The sequence below is a fragment of the Bubalus kerabau genome, chromosome 1 (genome assembly GCF_029407905.1).
Source record: "Bubalus kerabau isolate K-KA32 ecotype Philippines breed swamp buffalo chromosome 1, PCC_UOA_SB_1v2, whole genome shotgun sequence".
In the NCBI taxonomy this organism is placed as follows: Eukaryota; Metazoa; Chordata; class Mammalia; order Artiodactyla; family Bovidae; genus Bubalus; species Bubalus kerabau.
In genome coordinates, this window is record NC_073624.1 from 57,388,359 (window position 1) to 57,416,317 (window position 27,959).

Genomic DNA, 27,959 nt, shown 5'->3' on the forward strand with positions numbered 1-27,959 from the left:
GAAGTTCCTTTTGAGGAGGACATTGCAGTGTTCACTTAGGCATCCCTCAAGCCTTTCAGGAAGAATTTGTGGCTGTTTCCAGGATGACTATGCACTGGAGGAAGGGACCCACTCAGATCTTCCATGACTTAGATTGAGTTTAAACTGCTCTTTGGAGAGTGCTCAAGTACTACTGTGGTACACCACTCGGATAGGAGGGAGGAGGGCTTGTGGAGATGTGATAAGTGTCTTGGCTTGAGTCCATCCCATGGTGGGTTCACTGGTATCAGAGACCCAGCCTGAGGCTAACTCCCATTCCCAGAATTCAAGGCAGAAATAGATACAAGTATCAACTGGCAAAACCCCACTCTGTTTCACTGATTCATTGAGTGAGGGGTAAATGGGCACTTGGATGTGAGAGTTGGACTGTGAAGAAAGCTGAGTGCTGAAGAATTGATGCTTTTGAACTGTGATGTTGGAGAAGACTCTTGAGAGTCCCTTGGACTGCAAGGAGATCCAACCAGTCCATTCTGAAGGAGATCAGCCCTGGGATTTCTTTGGAGGGAATGATGCTAAAGTTGAAACTCCAGTACTTTGGCCACCTCATGCGAAGAGTTGACTCAGTGGAAAAGACTCTGATGCTGGGAGGGATTGGGGGCACTAGGAAAAGGGGACGACGGAGGATGAGACGGCTGGATGGCATCACTGACTCGATGGACATGAGTTTGAGTGAACTCCAGGAGTTGGTGATGGACAGGGAGGCCTGGTGTGCTGCAGTTCAGGGGGTCGCAAAGAGTTGGACACGACTGAGCGACTGAACTGAACTGAGAACTACCCTACCAGATGGAATAAACTAAAATCATTGCCACGCCTGAAGGAATGGCAGAAATTGGTGCTATTACCCAAGACTTGAAGAATTAAAGAGTAGTGATTCCTATCTTATCTTCATTTAACTCAGAAAAAAATTGCCAGATAGTTTGTGGAGACTATTAAGAGACAATCACAAATTGAACCTAGTGGGCATTGCACCTCATAGCTGTGGCTGCAGAAGTGGTATTTTTCGTGTAGAAATCAACACAGACTGGCAGCTGGTACACAGCTACTGACTAGGCAAATGCTATTTCCCCCATCCTAACCATAAAGCAAATGGGAATCAGTTTGCTTCCAGTGTGGGGATAGAACAGCATACCTTTACTATCAGCATCAGATCTTGCTGAAATATTCTTGTCTGGAGCACTGGCGCACTTCTGCCAGCACCACTATCTGTGGACCTGCCCACTTGCTGTAGGATCTCATTTAATGTTGCCTCTGTCCAGGCAAGGGAAGTACAGCACTGCACGCTCATCCAGGGATTCTCTGGTCTCACCAGGTTTCCCATGTCAACAGTCAACAGCATTTTTTATAATTTACCTCCTCCTCAACCAGAATGCCTAGGTCCAAAAACAAGAGGAGAGTGTTCTGATCTTCACTGTAACCTGGATACCTAGTAACCCACTTGCAGAATCTTTGCATCTCACTCCCGTGACCTTGACCGCCTGACCATGGAAGTCCCAGTGCCTAAGGGAGAAATGCTTCCATCAGGAAACACAGTGAGAATTTCATAGATTTGGAAGCTGAGTTCACCCCTGGGTAGCTTGGGCTGGTCAAATGATTGACCAACAGACAGAGGAGGACTCACTGATTAATTCCATTTCCCAGGGCAAAATCGAGTTGCTAAAACAGCATGGACGACTGGGCTTGGAACCTGGCAACACTGAAATAACCTAGTGAAGAAGGGGCTGCCAGGACTGAGACTCAGAAGGAATAAAAGGTTTGTTTCACCGCTTCCAGCCCCTTTGCTGAGAAGCTGTAGACAGTAAGGGGAGCACAAAGTGGGGATGGAAAAAACAGCCTGAGCCTCAGAGTCCAGAACTGCAGCCGCTATGCTTTCATTGTTCTTTTATCCCTTGCTCCTAGGTTGAGAAGGAAATGGCAATCCACTCCAGTACTATTGCCTGGAAAATCCCATGGACAGAGGAGCCTAGTAGGCTACAGTCCATGGGGTCGCAAATAGTCGGACATGACTGAGCGACTTCACTTCACTTCTTCACTAGGTTGAGAAGGGAGTATCACTGAAGTGACCTTATTCAACAATGAGCCCTAGCTGATGGCACTTCTTCCATCCCATGTGAAGGGAACAAGAACTTTTTACTTAGACAAAAGATAAGCGCATTTATTGAGGGGTAAAAAGGGTGCAGCCATGCTGGGGCTCTCCCCCTGCCACTGCAGACCGTCTCTTCATCCTGCCACATGTGCTGGCTGGAAAAGATCATATCCGTGAGCTCCCCTGCCCTGTGGCTTCTGGGGAAGTCTGCCCATGGGAGGTACCAATGGAATGCAGGAGGGTTAAAGGAGAGAGATGGTAGGGTATTAATATTCCAGCTGCTTCCCCGTAGGAGCAGCAGCAGCCGGCTGTGTGCTCCCAGCCAAGTCTACCAGTGGCTCCCTCCTCCCCCGACCCCTCCAGGATGACGGGAGGTAAACACAGCTGCGTTCTAGCCCCAGAGTGCCACACTGCCCCTCTGGTTTCCTTACACCCTGCCCACACCTTTGCAAATGGTCCCTTTATTACATTCTTCAAATTATTCTAATTTGAGTGTTCCATCTGTTTCCTGCTGAGACCCAGATTTATATAGCATCAATAGGGTAAAACAAAATACAACTTTTGTGAGGCATTATTTTTTTTGACCACCTGCACACAAAAAAATATAAGTTTAAGTAAAGTCCTTAAGGCAAAAGTAGAGCTTATAATGAAAGGTATCTGTGTGAGAGGATGTATGAGGGTGAGGGGTTGAAGAGAGGATTCCCACTGAGATGTTGAGCCTAGAGTGAGAGGAAGCTGCAGTGACAATTAATTTATGAGTGAGAACTTCATATCTATGTACCTCATCTGTCAACTGGGAACCCCTTTAAGGACAGGATTTTGGATAGAAATAGGAAATAACTGCTTGTGGCACACGGGTGTTGCTTGACTAATATGTATTCTTCCTTCTGCTAACAGCATCCTAATTGTTCCTGGAGGCCTGTCCTCCCCTACTCTGCTTCTATAGGAATTAAGTGAAATGGACCCAACCCATCCCCAGATCCACAAGGGGGCAAGAGACCCAGGTCTGTCTGGCTAGTGGGAATATCACATCCCCTTGACCACAGAAATTGATTCAAGAGTAAGCATATGACAGTATTAGAGTCATATTGTGGGGCTTTTTACTGCAGTGACCAAGAGCAAGGTAACCAGAAGGGTGGAGCGACCTTAAAACCATGAATGGACAGTCTGCCTAAGAAGGAAGTCAACCCAGAGATTGGTATGATGGAGAATAACTCTGAAGACCTTTCTTTTTTTGAGTCCCTAGGATCAAACCACACCTGAAACTAACACTTTTGGACTTTCCCTTTGCTCAAGGCAAGCACTTTGAGTTGAGTGCTCTATAATTGAAAGAGTTCTTACTATCAGTGACATACCAAGGTGTCCCCAGTCTACCGTGGGTGCACTCTTAAAGGGAGATTATAAATAACTTAAAAACAATAGTAGAACCTACTATGAGGCAGTCTTCCTTTTATTATTTCCATTATTGGCAATTTTAAACCTTATCAAAGTATTCCTCCCTCAAGAACCTTTTATGAGTCAAACTTCTAAACTATTGTTAGTTACTGTTAAGTTTTGATATACATGCGAGCTTTGAGACAGCCTATTTTAATTCAATATCCGTAATGAACTTTGTATTCTAATTGAAAATTCAGAGAGCTCTCATTTATATAGTTGGCCTCCAAACTTAAGTGGACTCAACTACCTAATTACTAGAGTAAGCTTGTTATGGGAGCGCAGAAGAGGTGAATCCAGCTCAGCTGATGCTGTTGAGAGAGGCTTCCCAGAGGAACTAACACTTGAGCTGAGTACTGAAAGTCAAGGCTTCATCTCATGTTGGATTAGTCTAACAGATTCCTAAGCCATCATCTTTTTTCCTGTTCTAGCCACTCTACTGTCTGTGCTCATTACATCACCTAGATCCTTTTAAGATACACCTCTGCTGGACTTCGCTTGTGGAGCAGTGGATAGGTGTCTGCCTGCCAATGCAGGGGACACAGGTTTGACTCCTGGTCCAGGAAGATGCCTTGGTGCTTTCAATCTGTGGTTCTGGAGAAGACTCTTGAGAGTCCCTTGGACTGCAAGGAGATCAAACCAGTTAATTCTAAAGGAAATCAGCCCTGAATATTCACTGGAAGGACTAATGCTGAATGAAGCTCCAATACTTTGGCCACCTGATTCGAAGAGCTGACTCATTAGAAAAGACCCCGATGCTGGGAAAGATTGAGGGCAGGAGAAGAGGGCGACAGAGGAGGAGATGGCTGGACAGCATCACCAACTCAGTGAACATGAACTTGAGCAAATCCGGCGTGCTGCAGTCTATGGGGTCATAAAGAGTCAGACACGACTTAGTAACTGAACAACAACTACCACGAAGATTCCACATGCCACAGAGCAACGAAGTCCATGGGCCACAGCTACTGAGCCTGCGCAGTGCAACTTCCTGAAGCCAGCACACCTAGAGCCTGTGCTCTGCCACAAGAGAAGCCACAGCAATGAGAAGCCCATACAACACCGCTAGAGAGGAGCCCCTGCTTGCCACTAGAGAAAGCCCGTGCAAAGCAACGAAGACCGAGCACAGCCAAAAATAAGTAAATAATATTTTTAAATTATTCTTTTAAAAAGATGCACCTCTGCTCAAAAATTTACAATAGCTGCTCATTCCATTCAGAGTAAAGACCCAATTACACCAACGAAAAAGTCCTGCATGATCCAGATACCTCCCCTGCTCCCTCCGACCCCGCCCTCTGATTCCAGCTTCCTTCTTCTTCAAGCCCTCCAAGCAAGCTCCTACCTCAAGAGCCTTTGTAGTCGCTGTTCTTCCTACTAGCCTCTCTCCACCCCAGGCGCTCATGGCTTTCTTCCTCACTTCCTTAAGGCATCTGCTAAGCACCTTAGAAGCTAGGCTTTCCCTTCCCTGCAACAATTAGCAACACTGTCCCACCCTACTCCCACAGTCGTGATGCTCCTTACCCTCCCTCCTTTTCACAGCCTCCTGACATACTATATATTTGCTGGCGTGTTCACATCTGTCTCTTCCAATAGGACTGAAATTTCAGGGGAGCGGTACTCATAAGGCTTAGCGTATCATAGAGGAGGCTCTTAACATACATATGAGAATGAATGAATGAACCCAGAGGAGAGCCTTTGGGTTTTGAAGAAACTGTTTAGACAAACGATAGAGATGTGGGAAAGTGTGCTTCCCTTAGGGAATTTAAATTTAGGAGATAGTACAGACAGACAGGCAAGCAGTGACCATATCACATCAGCTTTGTGTACATATGTTCTCTCAGATGCCTGAAATGCTTTCCAAGAAGAGACAAAATGGGGCTGGCAGGGGGCTGGGGACTGAGGCAGAGCTATCCCTGGATCATGGAGAGCACACAAAATGGCCAAATCATGATCCCTTAACACTCCCAGAATAACACAGATTACACACTTTTCAACCAAATAAAATTCTATGCAATCCCTGGTGAAGTATACTGTGAATCAATACACACTATCCAAGATTAAGCATCCAAATTTTCTAATGCTAATGCCCAGCAGAAAGATGGTCAAGATGCAAACTCAGCATCCAGCTCCAAATCATCCTATACACAAAAACATCATCCCTCCAGCCAAAGATGTGCTAACGGTACTTCTTTAATGCTTTTTAAAGGCCCTGGTGGCAGGAGAAATACAACTTGAGAATTCACACTAAGCTGCTTCTTTGTGCCAGGAAAATTAGCCAAAGAGCTGCCACAGCAGACAGAAATGCATGCTGTACAACAACAAATATTAACATTTAACACCATATAATTATTGAGCATCTAATATGTGCCAGGCAATTCTTTGGTCTTTTTCATTAATCTAACATCATCTTTGTTGCTGTTGATTGAACAAAGTGTCCAACTGTTTGCAACCCCATGGACTGCAGCACACCAAGCTTCCCTGTCCTTCACTATATCCTGGAGTTTGCTCAAACTCATGTCCATTGAGTCAATGATGCTGTCTAACCATTTCATCCTCTGTTGTCCCCTTCTCCTCCTGCCCTCAATCTTTCCCAGCATCAGTGTTTTTTCCAATGAGTCCACTCTTCCCATCAGGTAGCCAAAGTATTGGAGCTTCAGCTTCAGCGTCAGTCCTTCCAGTAAATATTCAGGGTTGATTTCCTTTAGGACTGATTGGTTTGATCTCCTTGCTGTCTGTGGGACTCTCAAGAGTCTTCTCCAGCACCACAGTTGGAAAGCATCAATTCTTTGTTGCTCAGCCTTCTTTACAGTCCAACTCTCACATCTATAACCTCATCTATTGCTCACCAAATGTCACACATTATGCTAGGCACCCAGGATTAAAACAGAATGAGACATCACTCCTGCCCTCAGAGGGTTTGCAGAACCATGGCAGATCTATAAACACAAAACTATTGTGTGATAGGAAATGCACTACCTATATGGATGCAGAAGTACCTTCTCTTAGAGTAAATGCTTTAAAAATACTTTAAGTTCAAATTATCTTTGATCCACACATAAGAGGTATTATGATATTTGCATCTGTTACACATTACTTTATGAGTTTCAGATGCTAGACATATTTTGATGTATTAGTCAGGATAGACTTGGTTATGATGCAGAAACAACCCCCTAAAATCTCAGTGACTTAAGACAGCAAATATATCTTGCTCATGTTCCATATTCCATTGTGAGTCAACTGAGGGCCTCTGTTTACACTGCCACTCAGAGCCTTGAATTGATAAGAATAGCAAACGTCAAAAATTAGAAGATATCAAAGCACACACTGGCTCTTAAAGGTTCTACTCAGAAGTGACACCTATCCTTGCCACTTACATTTTACAGGTTACAACAAATCACATGGCCACACCTGAGTTCAGTTAAGTAAGAAAGAGCAACTGGGAATTTCCCTGGTGGCCTGATAGCTAAGACTTCATGCTTCCAAAGCAGGGGGCCCAGGTTCAACCTCTGATCCCGGAACTGGATCCCACATGCCACAACTAAAAGACTCACCATGCTGCAACTAAGTCCCAATGCAGTCAAATAAAGCAATTAAAAATAAATAAATAAATAGCAACTGCACTATACACCAAAAGAGGGAGGGAATCAAAATATTTGTGAATAGTCCTGCAGACTACCTTTGAGGTGCAATAGAAATGAAAGTTTGAAAGTGCTATTCCTTAATATGTTTATTGTATTACTTTCTGCTTTAAGACTCGACTGTCTTTGAGAATGCTTCTTCTCTGAAAGAAGAAAATCCAGATGCACAATGTCCCTTTTTAGAAAACTACAGTATGATACACTTTCCTATTCCTACTTGGAATGATGAGAATCTTGCTTCTAATATACTGGGTTGGCCAAAATGTTCATTTGGTTTTTTCCATAAGATGTTATGGAAACACCCAAACAAACTCTTTGGCCAACCCAGTATGTTTGAGACACTGCTACTGGGAGTAATAAGAAAATGAGGGAACTAGGAGATGGAAACAGAAAAGTGAGGAAAGCAGGGCAGATGGCAGAGAAGTGGTGGTTCTTGCAATGAAATTATTGGCAGGAAACAGGAAGCTGAAGGAAAATGGACTCCAAATCCTGAAACTCTGTATCTGTAAGAAGAGAAAAGCCTAAGTCACACAGGCATTGACTATTTGAATAGGGAACCAGGCAAAGAAAATAAAGACAAAAATATTCCAAGGTACATATTATCTGTAAGCAAACAGAAGAAATTAGGAGAGATCTTCAAACTGTGAGGGAGCATGAAGTTTCTAAGAAGCAAACGATGATAAGCAGCAATCAATTAAACAACCCATGCCCATATTAATATAGAAAATGTCAATTTTCTGTTTAGTATAGGTCTATAGCTTTATTTTGGAGAAGGCAATGGCAACCCACTCCAGTACTCTTGACTGGAAAATCCCATGGACAGAGGAGCCTGGTAGGCTGCAGTCCATGGGGTCACTAAGAGTTGGACACAACTGAACGACTTCACTTTCACTTTTCACTTTCATGCATTGGAGAAGGAAATGGCAACCCACTCCAGTGTCTTGTCTGGAGAATCCCAGGGACGGGGGAGCCTGGTGGGCTGCCATCTATGGGGTCGCACAGAGTTAGACATGACTGAAGCAACTTAGCAGCAGCAGCAGCATAGCTTTATTTTAGCAAATAGAAAATATTATTTATATGAACTTTCATCAGTTTAGTTAAAAATTGCTCTTCTCAACCCATGAAGATTTTGATCTTTAAATTCTCCTGACACCAATGACAGAATTTATGCTTTCATATATATCCTTCCCAAGGAATTATGAGATGGTTGCATTTCTCTTTTGTGTTTTTCTGCTTCTAATGGTTTGGTTTCAATGTTATCTTTGTTTCATTTAGTCTAATCACATTAACCGATTTAGTAAGAAAATTCTTTCATAAGAAAAGAAGTGACGTAAGTGAATTTGTAGGTTTCGTTTATGGAGACTGCAATTTAATACAAACTCGGAGAGCTTCACAGACAATCTAATTTCTTTCTTCCACCCCACATCCTACCACCACCCAAACATAGCTGATATAAGGCACTCAACCTCCTGTTTCATGCCAATGGGCCAACGCTGTCCACATTTTGACAGGTGAACCCTATAAGTCTCAATGCAGCCCATCTGTCTGTGTATCATGGAAAGGCAGGATGGCCTAGAGTTTATGAGTAAGGGCCTTTGGAGTCAAGGTTCCAGGATCTACTTTAGAGTTAGTGACTTTGGGCAAGTAATTATAACAAATCTTCTGGTGCCCTTATTTCCCCATGTGAAGGGTGTAGTGTTGATTAAATAAGGTCATTAATATGGAGCATTTAGTACCATATGTAGAAAACAGTGAGGGCCCCATCAATGTCAGTTACTATTACTATCCCCTAGTATTGCCATTCTGCAATGCTGAGCTCCATGACCCATAACAACTTCTGGTTCTGCCTCACCTGTTGTACACTTTCGAGGTTATCCATTTAAGGAAGCTTTCTGACCCTTATAAATTCATTTTTACATCCATGGTAAGCAGTAAGTAGGGGCTATTAAAAATGTGACAATGTGCACGGCCCCTGGCAGCGACCTCCAGAAGTATCTCACTGTCCTCTCAGGCATTTTGAGGACACTTAAGCCTCCATATGTCAGTGAAAGCTTCTCCACCTTCATGTGACACCACACTGCACTGCTTCTATGGAAACAAAAGCACCACCACCTTAAATCTTGATGAGCCAACAAACCACAGAAGAGAGGATAGGTCCACCTGAAAATCATATTTTTCTTATCTCTCCCTCGGCCTTACCCCTACATCCAATCAATCAGAAAGCCCTGCCAAGTTTCCCTCTTAAATATTTAAGATCCTCTGCTGTCCTAGAAGATACAGCCCATACTGCTCACCATGGCAAACACGATCCAGGCATCCTGCCCTCCCTTTAGAGCCTGCCACTCTCTGCCTTAAATGTGACTCTCCCACAGTACGAAACTGCTTCGGTTCCCACATTCGTCTTGCTGTTTTCCATCCCATGCCTTTGCTCATGCAGGAACACCCTTCCCTTGGCCTCGGTACCCCTAGCAAACTTCTTCCTATCCATCCTGCAGAATACAATACAGGCATCTTCCACAAACACTCCCCGAACCATTTGCCAAACTAAAACTGCTGCTCGTCTTCCATGTTCTCAGAATATGTTCCACCCATCGCTATCGATGTTCTTTACGACTACTGATTTGCCTTTTCCCCTCAACTAGCTATGAGAGTTGGCCCTATACTTCACTCAGCTTCTCATCTCACAGTGCTTAGTACAGAGCCATAAACAGATGCTCAACAAATATTCCCTGAAAGAGGGAGCATATTTACCCTCATACATACTCCTACTTATCAGTATAAATATGGAAAAGTTCCTTAACTTCTATAGCAATTATTTTCCTCATTTATAAAATAGAGAGCTGGCTGACTAAATCCCTTGCCAACCATAAGGTACCATGATTCTACAATGCATACTTTTCCAAAATCACCATTTGCCATTAAAAGCAGAAATGAAATTTTGGGCTGATGATGTCCAAAACCGTTTAGCAAAGTACTCAAGAACTACAACCTAACAGTCTTCCTTCAGTTTCATTTCCCACCTGCTCCTTTCCCTCACCCATTATTCCAGCCATAGCATCAATTTCAATGTTCTCCAAACGCACTAAGGACTTTTTCATGCTTCTGGCTCTTGGTCTATTAAGATCTCGAAGCGTGGAATACTGTCCAGCCTCTCCTTGCCCGGGGAAATCCAACTCCTTCCTCTATCCATGACTGCAATGCAAGCTCTTCCATGAAATCACTTCCTTGATTAGATTTTGACTACAATGCTTGTTCCTTTTGCTCTAATATTATAGAAGCTGTTAGCACGTCTATATCCTTGGCTTCACTGTAAGTTCCTTGAAGTAGGTCCTGTTTATCACTATGGCATTCAAAATGCACAGAGCTTCCTATACAGAAGGTGTTAAATAAATGCTTTTTGTTGGTATGTGAATGTATTCCTTACATCACTATAAAATGAGAAAGTTCACTCAAAGGACAAAAGAATTGGCAGCGGCTGAACCACAGCTTTTAATTTAACATTCTCTATCCTCAGACTTTAGCTACAGAAAATAATGTAGGACTTCCCTGGTGGTGCAGTGTATAAGATTCTGCCTGCCAATGTAGGGGACAAGGGTTTGATCCCTGGTCCAGGAAGATTCTACATGCTGTGGAGCAAATAAGTCTTCACACTCTACCCTGTGCTCTACAACTACTGAAGCATATGTGCCTAGAGCCTGTGCTCCACAACAAAAGAAACCACTGCAATGAAAAGCCCCTGCATCACAACCAAGAGTAGTCCCGACTAGCCACAACTAGAGAAAGCCTGAGCACAGCAACAAAGACCCAGCACAACCCAAAACAAATAATTTTAAAAAAAAGAAAAGAAAAGCTAGTATGCAAAAATATTCTGGGAAAAAGTTGTTTGAAACAGTGAAAAACAAGAAACTCAGCATGACAGAGCACATCAATTGAACAGACTACCGTTGCTGTTGTTCTTTAGTCACTAAGTCATATCCGACTCTTTTGTGATCCCATGGGCTGTATAGCCTGCCAGGCTCCTCTGTTCATGGGATTTTCCAGGCAAGAATACAGGAATGGGTTTCCATTTCCTTTTCCAAGGGATCTTCCTGACCCAGGGATCAAACGCTTATCTGCACTGCAAGCAGATTCTTTACCTCTGAGCCACCAGGGAAGCCCGAGTATATATGTGTATAACTGAGTCATTCTGCTGTATGGCAGAGGTTGGCACAACATTCTAAATCAACTATACTTCAGTAAAAAAATAATTTTTAAGGGAGATTACTTAGAAATACAGGGGAAAAGGTAAATCAGGAGAGAATTAGAAAACAAAACTAAATATTTAGCATGATTGGAACTACAGAACCCTATGAATAAAGATTTGAAGGATATCCAGGGACTAGAGACAGACCCTCCTGCTCTAATTATGAGATTATGGGGAAATTTTTCTAGTTCTTTTAAGCCTCCTCCAATGTTAGCAGTTAGCATAACACTGTTTTAGTAAATAATACTAACAAAGATAATAAAAGCTTAAGGACAGAAAACAGAAGTTAATGAAGATAGACAAAAATAAAAAGGATTCTCTGAAGCAAGCTGACATTATTATAATAACAGAAATGACAATACAGATTTAACAAATAGAGTGACCAGGACCAAACTTGAAAATAAGAAATGGAATACCCCAGCTACGGAAACAAATGAGAAACTTAATCCCTGATCAGGAAGCAGGAACTGATATACTTATGGTCCAAATAGGTTTCAGATGAAGATATAAAAACCTAGAAGACTGAAGCATAAAGCATATGAGGAGATAAAAAGAATAGACTTAGGGCCACATGAGGTGAATACCAACCACATTCTGGCTGGTATTACATCTCCATCAGCAAAACCTGGGAACTCAGAAGGTTACCCAGTCCATGAAATGGGTACCAAATCATCTCTGCTCACTCAACCAAGAAAGGGGCAAGGAATCTTGATGGTAGCAAAATTTCATGAGAAAGGAAAAAGGAAAAGTTACCTGTGAGAAATCCAAGTCCTAGGCTTAACTATGAGTGGGTACAGAATCTAACTCACATTTGCATGGAGTAAGGATCCTATTACTTTGCCAACAAAGGTCCGTCTAGTCAAGGCTATGGTTTTTCCAGTAGTCACATATGGATGTGAGAGTTGGACTATAAAGAAAGCTGAGTGACCAAGAATTGATGCTTTTGAACTGTGGTGTTGGAGAAGACTCTTGAGAGTCCCTTGGACTGCAAGGAGATCCAACCAGTCTATCCTAAAGATCAGTTCTGAGTGTTCATTGGAAGGACTGATGTTGAAGTTGAAACTCCAATACTTTGGCTACCTGATGTGAAGAGCTGACTCATTTGAAAAGACCCTGATTCTGGGAAAGACAGAGGTCAGGAGGAGAAGGGGATGACAGAGGGTGAGATGGTTGGATGGCATCACTGACTTGATGGACATGAATCTGAGTAAACTCCCTGAGCTGGTGATAGACAGGGAGGCCTGGTGTGCTACAGTCCATGGGGTTGCAAAGAGTCGGACATGACTGAGCGACTGAACTGAACTGATGATGTAGGTCAGCCATAGCACAAACATGAATTGGTTCTGAAAGGATCCATTCAGGAGCCAGTGCACAGGGAACCCCCTCCTCATTAATGCACACATAACAATCACAAAAATCAAAACTCCTGCAGAAGATAAGTTCACAAAGGCAAGCTACAAATCATACAATAAAATGGAACATGTGGAAGATCAAGTAGATAAAAATAAACAAAATGATCTGTACACTCTATGAACTAAGGCAGAAATGAAAAATATGAAAGATCCATAAACATGCATGAAAGATGAAATATTCAACCTAGTGTATACTTTGCTCTTGTTATTCAGTCACTAATTTGTGTCTGACTCTTTGCAATGCCATGGACTGTAGCATGCCAGGCTTCCTGTCCTTCACCATCTCCCAGAGTTCAAGATTGCCAGGAGAAATATCAGTAACCTCAGATATGCAGATGACAGCACCCTTCTGGCAGAAAGTGAAGAGGAACTAAAAAGCCTCTTGATGAAAGTGAAAGTGGGGAGTGAAAAAGTTGGCTTAATGTTCAACATTCAGAAAACGAAGACCATGGCATCTGGTCCCATCACTTCATGGGAAATAGATGGGGAAACAGTGAAAACAGTGTCAGACTTTATTTTTCTGGGCTCCAAAATCACTGCAGATGGTGACTGCAGCCATGAAATTAAAAGACGCTTACTCCTTGGAAGGAAAGTTATGACCAACCTAGATAGCATATTCAAAAGCAGAGACATTACTTTGCCAACAAAGGTCCGTCTAGTCAAGGCTATGGTTTTTCCTGTGGTCATGTATGGATGTGAGAGTTGGACTGTGAAGAAGGCTGAGCGCCGAAGAATTGATGCTTTTGAACTGTGGTGTTGGAGAAGACTCTTGAGAGTCCCTTGGACTGCAAGGAGATCCAACCAGTCCATTCTGAAGGAGATCAGCCCTGGGATTTCTTTGGAAGGAATGATGCTAAAGCTGAAACTCCAGTACTTTGGCCACCTCATGGGAAGAGTTGACTCATTGGAAAAGACTCTGATGCTGGGAGAGATTGGGGGCAAGAGGAGAAGGGGACGACAGAGGATGAGATGGCTGGATGGTATCACTGACTCGATGGACGTGAGTCTGAGTGAATTCCAGGAGTTGGTGATGGACAAGGAGGCCTGGCGTGCTGCGATTCATGGGGTCGCAAAGAGTCAGACACGACTGAGTGACTGATCTGATCTGATCTTATATTTAAGTTCTATTAATAAAATGAAAAGACAGAATTGGGGAGAGAAAATAACAACTCAAAAACATTCACAACTGAAGGAAGACATGGGTCTCTAATACTTCTAAACCTAACTACAGCTATCACAACTGAATACTGCACTCTTTGAAAGGAAAGAGGAAAATAGCTAAAGCGAATAGAGAACAAGGAAATTACCAACAAGGAAACCATAATTAGATTGACAGATTTCTCATCAGCTACAAAATATGCAGAAAGCAATGAAAAAGTATCTTCCAAGAACTTATAAAAAGTGTTTTCTAAGAACTGATGGAAAATAATTCATTTTAAAATTCTATACTCAGCAACACTATTATTCATGAATGAAGCAAAACAAAGACATTTTCAAGAAAATAAGATTTTATCATGCACAGAGCCATAAAGATGGCCCTAGTTAAGAACCAAACAGAATCCAGAAGGAATAAGTGAAATGCAAAGAGCAATAATATGCAAATAAACTGATTATTGTGTTGGTAAATCTACATAAAATATTGACTACAACAACAACAAAAAGTAATGGTTAATCTGGGGAACGACTACAAAGCAGGTGTAGTTAAATATTAAAACATAATTGCCAGGAGAAATATCAATAACCTCAGATATGCAGATGACAGCACCCTTCTGGCAGAAAGTGAAGAGGAACTCAAAAGCCTCTTGATGAAAGTGAAAGTGGAGAGTGAAAAAGTTGGCTTAAAGCTCAACATTCAGAAAATGAAGATCATGGCATCCGGTCCCATCACTTCATGGGAAATAGATGGGGAAACAGTGTCAGACTTTATTTTTTTGGGCTCCCAAATCACTGCAGATGGTGACTGCAGCCATGAAATTAAAAGACGCTTACTCCTTGGAAGGAAAGTTATGACCAACCTGCATAGTATATTCAAAAGCAGAGACATTACTTTGCCAACAAAGGTCTGTCTAGTCAAGGCTATGGTTTTTCCTGTGGTCATGTGTGGATGTGAGAGTTGGACTGTGAAGAAGGCTGAGCGCCGAAGAATTGATGCTTTTGAACCGTGGTGTTGGAGAAGACTCTTGAGAGTCCCTTGGACTGCAAGGAGATCCAACCAGTCCATTCTGAAGGAGATCAGCCCTGGGATTTCTTTGGAAGGAATGATGCTAAAGCTGAAACTCCAGTACTTTGGCCACCTCATGCGAAGAGTTGACTCATTGGAAAAGACTTTGACGCTGGGAGGGATTGGGGGCAGGAGGAGAAGGGGACGACAGAGGATGAGATGGCTGGATGGCATCACTGACTCGATGGCTGTGAGTCTGAGTTAACTCCGGGAGTTGGTGATGGACAGGGAGGCCTGGCGTGCTGTGATTCATGGGGTCGCAAAGAGTCGGACACAACTGAGCGACTGAATTGAACTGAACTGAACTGAGATGGCTCAGATGGTAAAAGAATCTGCCTGCAGGGCAGGAGACCCAGGTTTGACCCCTGGGTTGGGAAGATCCCCTGAAGAAGGGAATGGCAACCCACTCCAGTATTCTTGCCTGGAGAATCCTATGGAGAAAAGAGCCTGGCGGGCAATAGTTCATGGGGCCACAGAGAGTCAGACATGAATGAGTGACTAACATACACATGCTGAAATTTCTAAGGTAAAGATAAGTAAAGGAACTTATAGGTTCCTAACTATGAGAGGAAAATAATGTGGAAAAATTTACCAAATCTTGGAATATCAAAAGTTATTTGAAAACTACATTAATTAACAGAGAGTAATATTGGTACAGTGATTGACAAATAAACCAATGCAGCAGAGGCAAGGGCTCAGAAAGAAACCAGTGCATATACAGGCATTGGAATTACAGAAAAGGTAATGATACCAAGTAATTGAGAGAGGACAGTTTTTTTTAATGTGTATTTAGAACTAAAAACAAAGATAAATGTAGCAAATTTTGTTGATCACTGGAACGTACTTTCATGAACTTGGAGTAAGGAAAAATTTCTTAAATGAGACATACAATGTACTAACAGGAAAAGACTGAAAATCAGATATTGAAATTAAGAATTTCTGTACATGAAGACATAATTAGCAGAGCTTTGGAAAGGCAAGCTACAGTTTTGAAGATGTTTTCAGCACATATTCCAGACAAATGGCTTGTAGCCAGAACATAAAAAACTTCTTTATATTGAGAAAAGGACAATAATTAGTTAGGAAAATGGGCAAGAGACTTGAACAGGCAAGTCTCACCAAAGAGGAAATTCAAATGAAACCCATGAAAAGGCACTCCACTCCATTTGTTATCAGGGAAACGCAAAACAAACCTTCAACAAGACACACCACATATATTATTAAATTGCTCCCAGAAAGGTTATACCAAGTTGTACTTCCTTCAGCAGAATAAAAGAATGCCATTTCACCTTATGCTTGCTTACTCTGAGACTTATAATTTTTGTTTAAATTTTTGCTAAAATTATCATTTTTGTTAAAATTTGATGCACACAAGCAGTAACTATTTGTTATTTCAACTCGCACTTTGGAAATATAGATTCTGTCATTTTTGCATATGTATTTACATATGTGCTGTGCTGTGCTTAGTTGCTCAGTTGTGTCCAACTCTTTGCAACCCCATGGACTGTAGCCCGCCAGGCTCCTGTGTCCATGGGGATTCCTCATGCAAGAATATGGGAGTGGGTTCCATGCTCTCCTCCAGGGAATCTTCCCAACCCAGGGATTGAACCCAGGTCTCCTGCATTGCAGGTGGGATTCTTTACCATCTGAGCCATCAGGGTTACATAGTGTATCTTTTTCTTTGAGACTCATCTGTACAAGTTTTACCATAGGTTGTCCATTGTGACAAACACTGTTAGTACCCTCTTACATAACCAGGGAAGTGTGCACTGCATACAAGGCAGCAATGTGCCCAGTTCAAACTACTTCATCTCCAGACAACCCTGAAGCTAGCTAGGATCGGTGAGGTGGCTCAATTCTGGCTATGAGGTAATCGAAAGTTTACTGTTGGAGGTTCCAGTAAAATGATTTGTTTCTTAAGGAAAAAGAGCAGTCTCAGTCACCCTCTTTTTCCTCATGTCAGAACACAGAACCAGATGCCTGGAGGACTGTCTTACGAACAGGATGATGACAGCCACATACACATTCAGGAGAGTAGAAGCAGCCTGCATCCATGATGCTTTCCTAGAGCCACTGAATTAGCCCTGAACTACCTGCCTCCCAACTCCTTTTCATATGAAAAACAAAAGCCCCATTTGATTGAGCCTCTACAGTAGGGTTCCTCACATACATCTGAATACAACCTAACTGATACTACGAATCAATAAGAAAGGGATGAGTGTGAGTTTTAAGTATGCTATGCTTTTCATTAATGTTGCAAGTAGATTTTTAGCAGAAAATGTAAGAGACAGTTTTCTAATAAACAGTAAACTAGCAAAATTAACTTGCGTAAAAACTAGGTAACCATTTTAAAAGGCATGAAAAGAATATTGCTTTCCCAAAGTTTCTGCTACCTACCTAATAAAGAATATTAGTATCCCATAAAAATAATTCTTAACAACCTGGGAAAGTGTTTATTGTAATAGTATGGTAAATGTAAGATGTCACATAGATTATACAGAATAAGGTCTTGAGTGTGTGAAAATAACTATAATTATTGAAAAAGTACAAGGAAATATACCAAATAATACCAGTAATTTCTGCATTTATATCATAAAGTTAGGGATATTTTCCTTCCTTTAAAATACATTTTTTTGTGTTCCATAACTTTTCATCCATAATCAGGGAAACTGAAAAACTCAGAACAAGTGAATTTTATTTAGAAGAAATACAAATTTTAAATAAGTAAATACATATTTTAAAATAGAGCATTCATGGTCCTAAGTTCTGTCAGTGTTATAATTACAAGTTACAATGAACATTAATCATTATATTGGATAATTCACATAAAATATATGGCCATCACTTAAATAGAAGGAATAAAAGACATCATTTTCTAATGTCACAAAAATTACCTGAGGGGGAAAAATCACTAACTCCCAAACAGAAATACAAACCACAAGAAAGTGATAGTGGACCTGGCATAGTTCTACGTGAAATTCAACCAGAAAGTGTTGCCCACAATCATGATCTCATATCAAAGAAAGAGAAAGGAAAGAGAAAGAGGAGACTGATTCCCATTAGTGGGCATGAGTAGTAGGTGTAACAAGGAAGAAAGGTGTCCATCTAGGCCCACTTATATTGTTTTAGTCAACTGTCAACCTCATTATTTCCTACCATCTCTAAATTCTCTCCTTTAATCATACATACACAAGTCCCCCTCTAAGGGTCAATGGCAGAAATACAGATGAAATGCCCATGAGAAAAATTTTTGGATTTTTAATTAGTAGTTAATTAATCAAATATTCCTAAATAAATGATGAATTTAATCTATAAACAGAAATATTCTAAAAACCTAGCCTTGAAAGTAACACATAGGTAGCTCTCTGAGTTCCAATTCCCTTCAAATACCTTGAACTCATCTCAACCAATTTACATATTAAGACATATTACAGAACTTGGGAAGACCAGACACTCGATGGCCAGAGCCCACAGGTCCTGGATATCTGAGAAACCACCAGAGCTTTGTGATGACAGTTCAAAGACAATTGATATAACCCTCATCTTTGGCAAGTTGACAATATTACAAGGCATGTGTCCAATGATCTGGCAAGTAGAACTCTAGAAAATTTCCTAGGTGTAGGCATACACATGCAAAACCACAGGTACAAGAAAAGTAATTCACCGATGACAATGTTTGAAACAGAAACCTAAATATTCAGAAATAAGGGTCTAGTAAAATGAACTGAGATATACTCTTATAGTGCAATACTTTCAAGCTGTAAGAGAGAGAAGAAGCTCCTTGTGTACCCGTTCCTATCAGATGTTGACCAAGTTACAATCATGAAGCAAGGAGTTGAACAGCTGCAATCTGTTACCATTTGTCTTTTAAAAGGCAAAGAACTGAAACACTGACTGCCTCTGGGTTGGAGACATTGGTTGCTGGGGGACAGGAGTAGGAAGACTTTTCCCTGTGTGCCTTTTTTATACCTTTAGAATTTGTAAGAGGTATTACCCATATAAAAATAAAACACTTGAAAAAATACATACAGGACAATTCACCTGTGTGTTTCTCTGTTGCTCTAATATTCGTGATAACAATTACTGCTAATGGCCCCGAGTTCTTTATTTTAAAATATGTGTCTATTGTAATAGGCAAATGTTCTCCAACTCAAAACAGCAGCAACTACCACCATAACCTTCTGCCCAAAGGACAGGATTCTTCTATTAGGCTGGCCAAAAATTTAATTCAGGTTTTCCCATAAGGTGGTACTGGAAAACCCCAAAAAAAGTCGACCAACCTAATATTTTCATTATCAGTTAATCCAGACAATCATTCATTTACTGTTCCATGCGGCAGCTAGTGCACTGAATCTACAAGGCGGAAAAGATAGGTCTTATTTTAAGGAGCTCACAACACAGTAGGCAAGACAGAGAAGTCAACTGACAGCTCCTACATGTCCACAACTATTTAGCACCCACTACGTGCAGGACAAATAATTTAAAATAACTATTTGGGATTTCCAAATAGTAATTTCCAAATGACATTGTTTATCTGTATCACCAACAGACTCAATTTTCAGGTCCCACTCCAGACATACTGAATGAGAATTTCAGGGCATGGGGCCCCAGAAGCTTTTTAAGGTTTTTTTTGTTTTGTTTTAATTTTCCTGGTGATTTTGATGGCAATCCAAGTACAGGAACCACTGGTTTCCCCACACAACGATTCAAAATACTCTGCTGGTGACTGAAAAAGAGACAAAAAGAGCAGGTCTTCCTGTTGAGTAAGCAGAAAGCAGGCTTCCGTGGGCTGCTTCGACCTTCCAGGCAGAGGAAATAAAAAATAGAAACAATGAGATAAATCAAGGTCAGTCCCTCAAAGGGGAACATTTACAAGTCTCATCCTACAATAAAGTTGAGTTAATATAAATACAAAAATTTCTTGCTTTGATTTTTTTTAAAATGCCTGAGATGCCAAAGCAGAGAGCACCCTTAAACATTATTTTATCTCAGTCATGTAGTTAAAGAGTTACAGCCTCACACTGGACATTCAGATGCCTGTAGTACATACAACCCTAACTGGCCTGAAAAAACAGTGATAAAATGATGGTTTTTTTCACTATCTGAGGCAAAATGAGAAGCAGCAACTTGCTCTTGCACCAGGACAACTTCATGCTTTCCTCAGGACTGGCAAGAGCTTCACATTCACAACTCTTTAAATGCATCAAAGTAAATACTCATTTCTATTTTGGGCTTATCTTCCTTTTTAAAACTCAGCTTGGCCACACTTTGAGGTATTTTACAAGACATAATTACACAGTAGATCTGACATAAAAACAAAGGGGGGAAAATGAGGAAAACTAAACCACCCCATAAAGATATTTTTAAACGTTTCACAGTCTTAAATCTACATGAGTCACATACTAAATAGAAATACCACCCACAATTCCACCTGACCTGCATACTGTTTTCTTCCAAAAAGTTAAGCATATGTTTCTTAAATGTATTCATTCCCTCATTCCATGGGGATTTATAGCACCCACTCTGTGGCAGACACTGTGATGCGTACGATAAAGTAGTGATCAAGACAATACTCCTCTTGTCTTAGACCCTAAATAGACATTTCTCCAAAGAACACATACAGATGGACAACAAACACATGAAAAGATGCTTAACATCACTAATTACTAGAGAAATGCAAATCAAAATGACAACGAGGGATCACCTCTCACAGTTAGAATGGCCATCATCAAAAAGTCTACAAGTAATAAATGCTGAAGACGGTGTGGAGAAAAGGGAACCCTCTTACATTGTCAGTGGGAACGTAAATTGGTACAGCTACTATGGAGAACAATATGGAGGTTCCTTAAAAGACTAAAAATAGAACTACCATATGACTCAACAATCCCACTTCTGGGCCATATACCCAGAGAAAATCATTAATTTCAAAAGATACATGTACCCCAATGTTCATTAAAACACTATTTATAATAGCCAGACAAGGAAACAACCTAAATGGCCATCAGAGGAATGGATAAAGAAGATGTGGTACATATATAAAACAGAATATTACTCAGTCATAAAAATGAACGAAAATGTGCCATTTGCAGAGACGTGGGCAGACCTAGAGACTGTCACACTGAAGTAAATCAAAGAGAAAAACAAATATAATATCGATTATATGCAGAATCTAGAAAAATTATTCAGATGAACTGATCTGCAAAGCAGAAACAGACACAGATGTAAAGAACAAACAACTTATGGAGATGTAAAGAACAAACAACTTATGGATACCAACGAGGGAAGAAGGGGTGGGATGAACTGGGAGATAGGGATTGACATATATATACTACTATGTATAAGATACATATACTAATGAGAACATATTGTATAGCACAAGGAACTCTACTCAATACTCTGTGGTAACCTATATGGGATCGAAGTCCAAACAAGAGGAGATACACACACACACACACACACACACACACACACACACTCTCTTCAGTCTTGTCCAACTATTTACAACCCCATGGACATATAGCTGATTCACATTGCTGTACAGCAGAAACTAACACAACATTGTAAAGCAACTATATTCCAATAAAATTTTTAAAAAAGAAAGATGATACCCTTTCTGCCTTTACATATTAGTCAAAACAGTAGCAGACAAAGCACAGCAAGGACATGGGGTATGTGCCATGAAGTGGAAACACCGGATGCTACAGAAACATACAATGTGGGGACCTAATCCAGCTTGGGCATCATGAAAAGCTTCCCCTATGGACTTTGTTAAAAGTGTGATCTGCAAAAAAATGTAGGAGCTGGAGAAGGAGAGAGGGAAAGACAGAATATAAGTATATGTGTATAGACTGGAAGGTTGGGCAGGAAAAACATAGGGTACAATCAAGGCAGAGGGAACAGCATGAGAAAAGGTACAAAAATAAGATAGAACATGATATACTTAAAGAACTTAGAAAACTCTAGAGGCCAAGTAAAAGATAGTATCAAGAAAGGAGGCCAGCGATGTAAGCACAGAATAGATACACATGGTATCTACCTCATCCAGAACATTCCCATGAATTAGGCAGAAATGGGTCCTTTCATCCAGTTTACAATTAGCTCTAGAATATAATTGTAACAATATATAATTCTAGAATATAGAAGTGCTTTGGTGAAGGTCACTGAATCAGAGCAAAGTCAGGAGTCTGCTGCACTAGATCCATTAGTCTACTGCTTAAATCAGGATATTGCCTTGGCTCCTAGCTGGTGGTGGACAGGGAGCCCTGGCGTGCTGCGATTCATGGGGTCGCAAAGTGTCAGACACGACTGAGCGACTGACCTGAATTGAATAAAAATTTAAGAGAATCAAAATGCATGCCTTCCTTACTTCTGTTTAAGTAATGATACAATTTAGGAGTTTTGTACTTTTTATTTTCAATTGAAGGAATTTGGACTAAATAACTTTTGATAGTTTAATGGATATTAGCACCAATAAATTGTTTTTCTGTTCATAGCATCAAATTTTGAGTGCTACTGTAGTTTTTCAAAATGTTACCATGGAGAGAAACTTGGAACTATACCTGGGTTCTCTGTGTTCTGCGACAACATAATGTAAGAATTATCTGAAATATAATTTCAATTACCTGAAAAATAATTTCAATTTTAAAATTATTGGTTTACCCAGAAATAAGAAGATGGGAGGAAAATATGACCTTTCTACATTAAGATCTTCATTTTTTCAGTGTTTTGACTATTAATTCACTCAAAGTCTGGGGACTGTGTAGAGCTAACACTTATCAAGGGACTCCTAGGTATCAGATCCTTGCTATTTAATCTTCAATCTCATCTATGCCTCATAATTACTGCAAGATCAACTTATTATTCAGTTCAGTCACTCAGTTGTGTCCGACTCTTTGGAACCCCATGAACTGCAGCACACCAGGCCTTCCTGTCCATCACCATCTCCCAGAGTTCACCCAAACCCATGTCCATTGAGTCAGATGCCATCCAACCATCTCATCCTCTGTCGTCCCCTTCTCCTCCTGCCCTCAATCTTTCCCAGCATCAGGGTCTTTTCAAATGAGTCAGCTCTTTGCATCAGGTGGCCAAAGTATTGGAGTTTCAGCTTCAGCATCAGTCCTTCCAATGAACACCAGAACTGATCTCCTTTAGAATGGACTGATTGGATCTCCTTGCAGTCTAAGGGACTCTCAAGAGCCTTTTCCAACACCACAGTTCAAAAGCATCAATTCTGAAGAAGCCCCAAATTTAATCTATCCTACCATCCCACACAGCTAGTCTATTGGCAGGTCCTGTCAACTCAGCTCTCCAAATGTTATCTTCAGTCTATTTATTTCTTCCCATCACCACCTTCCCCAGTTCCAGGACAAACCACCAACCTCCTTTCTCTGAACAAGACTCTTAATGGGTCTCCTCATATCAAGCCTAATCCCTTCCCAAACACATTATCCAAAATGGACAGAGGAATCGCTGTGAAAGGAAATTCAGGGCTTGTTACTCTTCTGCTTGAAATCCATAAATAGCTTCACAATCCATATAGGATAAAAATACAACTTTACCTCCGAGTACTTGCCTCTAGACCTACAACTTCTCATCATTCCTGTGTCTTTCCTAAGTATCTCCCTTACTCCTTCGACACCACCTCATTCCATCATCCTGTTTTCATAGCCCTCAGAACTAACTGAAGTAACTTTGATTTATTCCTTTAACATCGTTTTCCTCCTTTGAATGTAAGTTCCATGAAGGCAAGCACCTCGCTTGACTCCTTCAGTTCTGTAACCCTAATATCTGAATCATGTCCGACATACAACAGATACTCAATAAATAACTGCTGAATGAATGAATGCAGCAGAGCTACTGATACATCCTGTCTTGCCTTTGACTTTAAGAAACAGAAATAAAATGAGCCATACATTTCTAGCTTAACTTCTATCTGCAGAGAAGTGTCTAATACTCCAAAATTCTTTCCTTTCAGCAAGTTTTTCCAATATAAACAAATCATTACATGTTTCATATTGAAGTCTAAAGTTCCACAATGACTCTCCAATTATTCCATGCCACTCTATCAGCATGGTATAATTATTTACTTTAAATGACTAACTAAACCATTCCTTTCTCCTTACTCAAAACTCTAACCAAGTTAAAGGTGATCTTGTACATACTGAAAAGATGACAGTCATTCCCAACATAACAGAATTTTTTTTTCCCCCGTGTCCTAGTCCAACTGCCTTCTAAACTACGGGGTACTTTTTATACCAGTGACTTCCCTAATAGCTCAGATGGTAAAGCGTCTGCCTACAATGCAGGAGACCCAGGTTCAATCCCTGGGTCAGGAAGATCCCCTGGAGAAGGAAATAGAAACCCACTCTAGTATTCTTGCCTGGAAAATCCCATGGACAGAGGAGCCTGGTAGGCTATAATCCATGAGGTCACAGAGAGTCAGACACAACTGAGTGACTTCACTTTCACTTTTTTTTTTAATTTTATTTTATTTTTAAACTTTACATAATTGTATTAGTTTTGCCAAATATCAAAATGAATCCGCCACAGGTATACATGTGTTCCTCATCCTGAACCCTCCTCCCTCCTCCCTCCCCATTCCATCACTTTTATACCAGTAAGGCCATTAATTCTACTGAACACCTTGATGAGGGTTTAGATACCTAAGTTTGGGGCCAGACATTGGGGAGAATTAACTGGCTCTATTAAAAAAAAGCTGAAGTTCCCAGGAACAGTAGGTGTGAAGGACATTTCCTTCATACATATGAGAAACATTTTTACCGAGTTACAACATCATAATGAAAAGGAACATCAATAATCCAGACACTTCTTTAGAGAACTTGTTAATTCTTGACTTGCCTTGTTGATGAATTCTTAGCTCAGAATCATGACTTTGACAATGATGATGATAGTAGTGGCCGTGAAGAGTCAGTAAGGACTGATGGTATACAGAACATTCTCCTAAGCACTTGAAATGGATTCATTCACTCTTCCTCACAATCTGATAAGAGTCACCAGAAAGTAAATGATGGCATTGACTTTGAACCTGGATGTGCCCATGCTCTTAATTACTAGGCTATCGCAGCGCCTCTGTCATAATGCTAACAAGGAACCACTAGCTGGTGATGCTGGTGAGACAAACTTTGGGGGCAAAGAAATTGTATCTGTCATCTTGAACTTTGCCCACTAAAGAAAAATCAGGTTACAACATCAACTTAGAATTTTTAAAAGGTGTAATTAAACTTAGAAGTAAAACATGCATGATGCTACGCTCACAAGTTTTCAATGGGAACCACCTATCTTAAAAGGAACTAGAGACTCTAAAGAATGACATTTCAACACACACACACAGCTCTAAAGAGGAGGCAAGAGAGCAAGCATCTTGAGAAAATAAGTGTGGCTGCCCAGGGAACTTTCTGAGGAACTCAGATTTCAAAACAAACACAGAAAAGATATAAGAGAAGAAACATGTAACAAACAATGAAATAGATGAGTAACACTGACCTATAAGAAGAATTTCAGAAAACTTTAACTAAAGCCAGGAATGAGCTGGAGCCTGTGAAAATGCCAAAGATGACAAAAAGGTTAGGCTGCAAAAACAAAAACAAAAAAAGACATTCAGAGCCAGAAAATGAGTAAAGAATATTGTGTCCCTGGCTTTGGGCAGGGGATGGACACCATAGCATTGGTATCTGTCAAAAGCTATACAGGATATATGCCTGAGAGCTATGCCAGAGCTGGGTCCGCCAATCTGGCTGACTCAGCCACCAGGAAGATTCTAGACACTTATAAGGAGACAATGCACCTTTCTTAAAACACACACCAAAAATATGTCACAGAAGATGCACAGCCATCCAACCTTTAATTATTGTCTCCTACAGAGAGCAAATAGAAAAGGCAAACTAAATATCATTGAAGCTAATCTAAAAAAACGATAATGAGAAATCCCTAAATTATTTCAACCAAGTTCAACTCTGGGGCTCTAATTATATTCCTATGTTTCTTAAAGACTAGCCCAACTGTCTTAAAGAATCAAACAATGGTTTTAAACCAACATAAAATGTATCAGTTCAAGTTTTCTTGCCTCAGGGTCTTTGCACTTGCTGTTATGTCTGCCTGGACTGTTTTTCATCCTGGATCAATCTTCCTAAAGCTTGCTCTATCACCTTATTCAGGACTCTCCTCACTGGTACCTCCCCAGCCTTCTCTGAACATTCTATGCATATAGCTCGCAATACCCTATCTGTTATTCTTCTCAGCTTCATTTTTTTTTTTTTCACAGCATTCACCTCTTCTTAAGAAGAGATGCTTCTGCATACTTGGTTGTTTTCTGGCTCATTAGAATATAAGCTCTAAAGAAATATGTATTTTATCTCATTCACCATCTTGTCCACAGTACCTAGAACATATCAGGCACTCAACAAGTGCTCATTGAACAGAAATAAACAACTGAAAATGTACATGAGTAGGGACACCTATCTCAGTAATCATTTTATCAAAAAGTCATAACAGTATCAGATGATAAGATTAGTATGAACCAATAAAGTTAGGTGGCAGGATTTTTTAAATGTCATTTTAGGCCTTATTAGCATGACAGTAAAATCTTACAGGAAAATGAGAATCTCTCAAGTTTATTTACCCTCATGATATCCATCTATGGGCTGCTCTCTCCAAATTTCTGATCCAGGAGGTATGCTTTAAAATTTGGCCATGTTTTTAAAGAAGCATCCACTGCTTACTTCTTATTAAGAAATGGTGGCTAGGACTTCCCTGGTGGTGCAGCAGATAAAACTCTACCTGCCAATGCAGGGAACACAGATTTGGTCCCTGATCTGGGAAGATCCCACGTGCTGCAGAGCAACTAAGCCCGTGTGCCACAACTACTGAGCCCATGTGCTGCAACTACTGAAGCCCAGGCCTAGAGCCTGTGCTCTGCAGCAAGAGAAGCCACTGCCATGAGAAGCCTGTGCAACGCAACGAAGAGCAGGTCCCAGCTCACCGCAACTACAGAAAGCCCATGCAAAGCAATGAAGACTCAGTGAAGCCAAAAACAAATCAAGTGTTGAAAACAAGAGAACCAGGGGCTAGACAAATGGAGATGGCCATATCATTAGGCTTTGTCAACCAATGTTCTGCTGCTGCTGCTGCTAAGTCGCTTCAGTCGTGGCCGACCTCTGTGCAACCCCATAGACGGAAGCCCAACAGGCTCCTCTGTCCCTAGGATTCTCCAGGCAAGAACACTGGAGTGGGTTGCCATTTCCTTCTCCAATGCATGAAAGTGAAAAGTGAAAGTGAAGTCACTCAGTCGTGTCTGACTCTTAGTGACCCCATGGACTGCAGCCTACCAGGCTCCTCCATCCATGGGATTTTCCAGGCAAGAGTACTGGAGTGGGGTGCCATTGCCTTCTCCAAACCAATGTTCTATGCATACCTAAAAGACTCTTGGTAAGGTCTGGTAACACAACTCAAAAATAACATGAGCCGGCAGTTACCAAGGTTGGTTTCATGTTTTATTTATAGAGGAGACTGACCAGAAGCACGCAGGAGATAACAGTCCATAACCTCATATGCTCCCTTGGCCAATTCACTGGTGAGAAAAGCTGATCTGTTACTCCTGTCATTATCCTTGCTTCTGTCAACCCAGGGACCTTTGAGGGAGTCCCTTTACTGCCACAGTCTGGAAAAGGGATGTGTTAGCCCTGGAAAATAAGTGATAACCCTGGAGAGCTGACTTCACATATTGGAAGTGAGGTGGGGGAAAGCTGTGAGTCATAAAAAGAAAGAGAGTTTTATTTTACTCTTAAATCTAACCTCTGAGATGACTCAACAGGAAAAAGAGAAGCAGAAAGAGAGCACTGAATGAGGAGCCACTAGACTCAGGTCCCTCTCTGCT

At 41.0% G+C, this 27,959-nt stretch overlaps 1 protein-coding gene and 1 long non-coding RNA gene across 18 annotated transcripts in view; both read right to left on the reverse strand.

The window, feature by feature from the left end:
• The window catches only part of ANO4 (anoctamin 4), a 428,567-nt gene that overhangs the window by 260,064 nt on the left and 140,544 nt on the right, over positions 1-27,959 (reverse strand). The window contains exon 2 of one of the 17 annotated variants that reach the window (XM_055575924.1): positions 1,169-1,409. The exons of the other annotated variants lie outside the window; for them this stretch is intronic. The gene's annotated coding sequence lies outside the window, so the exon portion shown is untranslated. The remainder of the gene's footprint in view (positions 1-1,168; positions 1,410-27,959) is intronic. 17 annotated transcript variants of the gene reach the window in all.
• Positions 17,743-26,984, reverse strand: LOC129649054 (uncharacterized). Its single transcript, XR_008712948.1, has 3 exons — positions 26,706-26,984; positions 25,571-25,656; positions 17,743-19,866 (listed from the first exon to the last, which is right to left on the reverse strand). It is a non-coding gene; the product is annotated as an uncharacterized LOC129649054 (long non-coding RNA).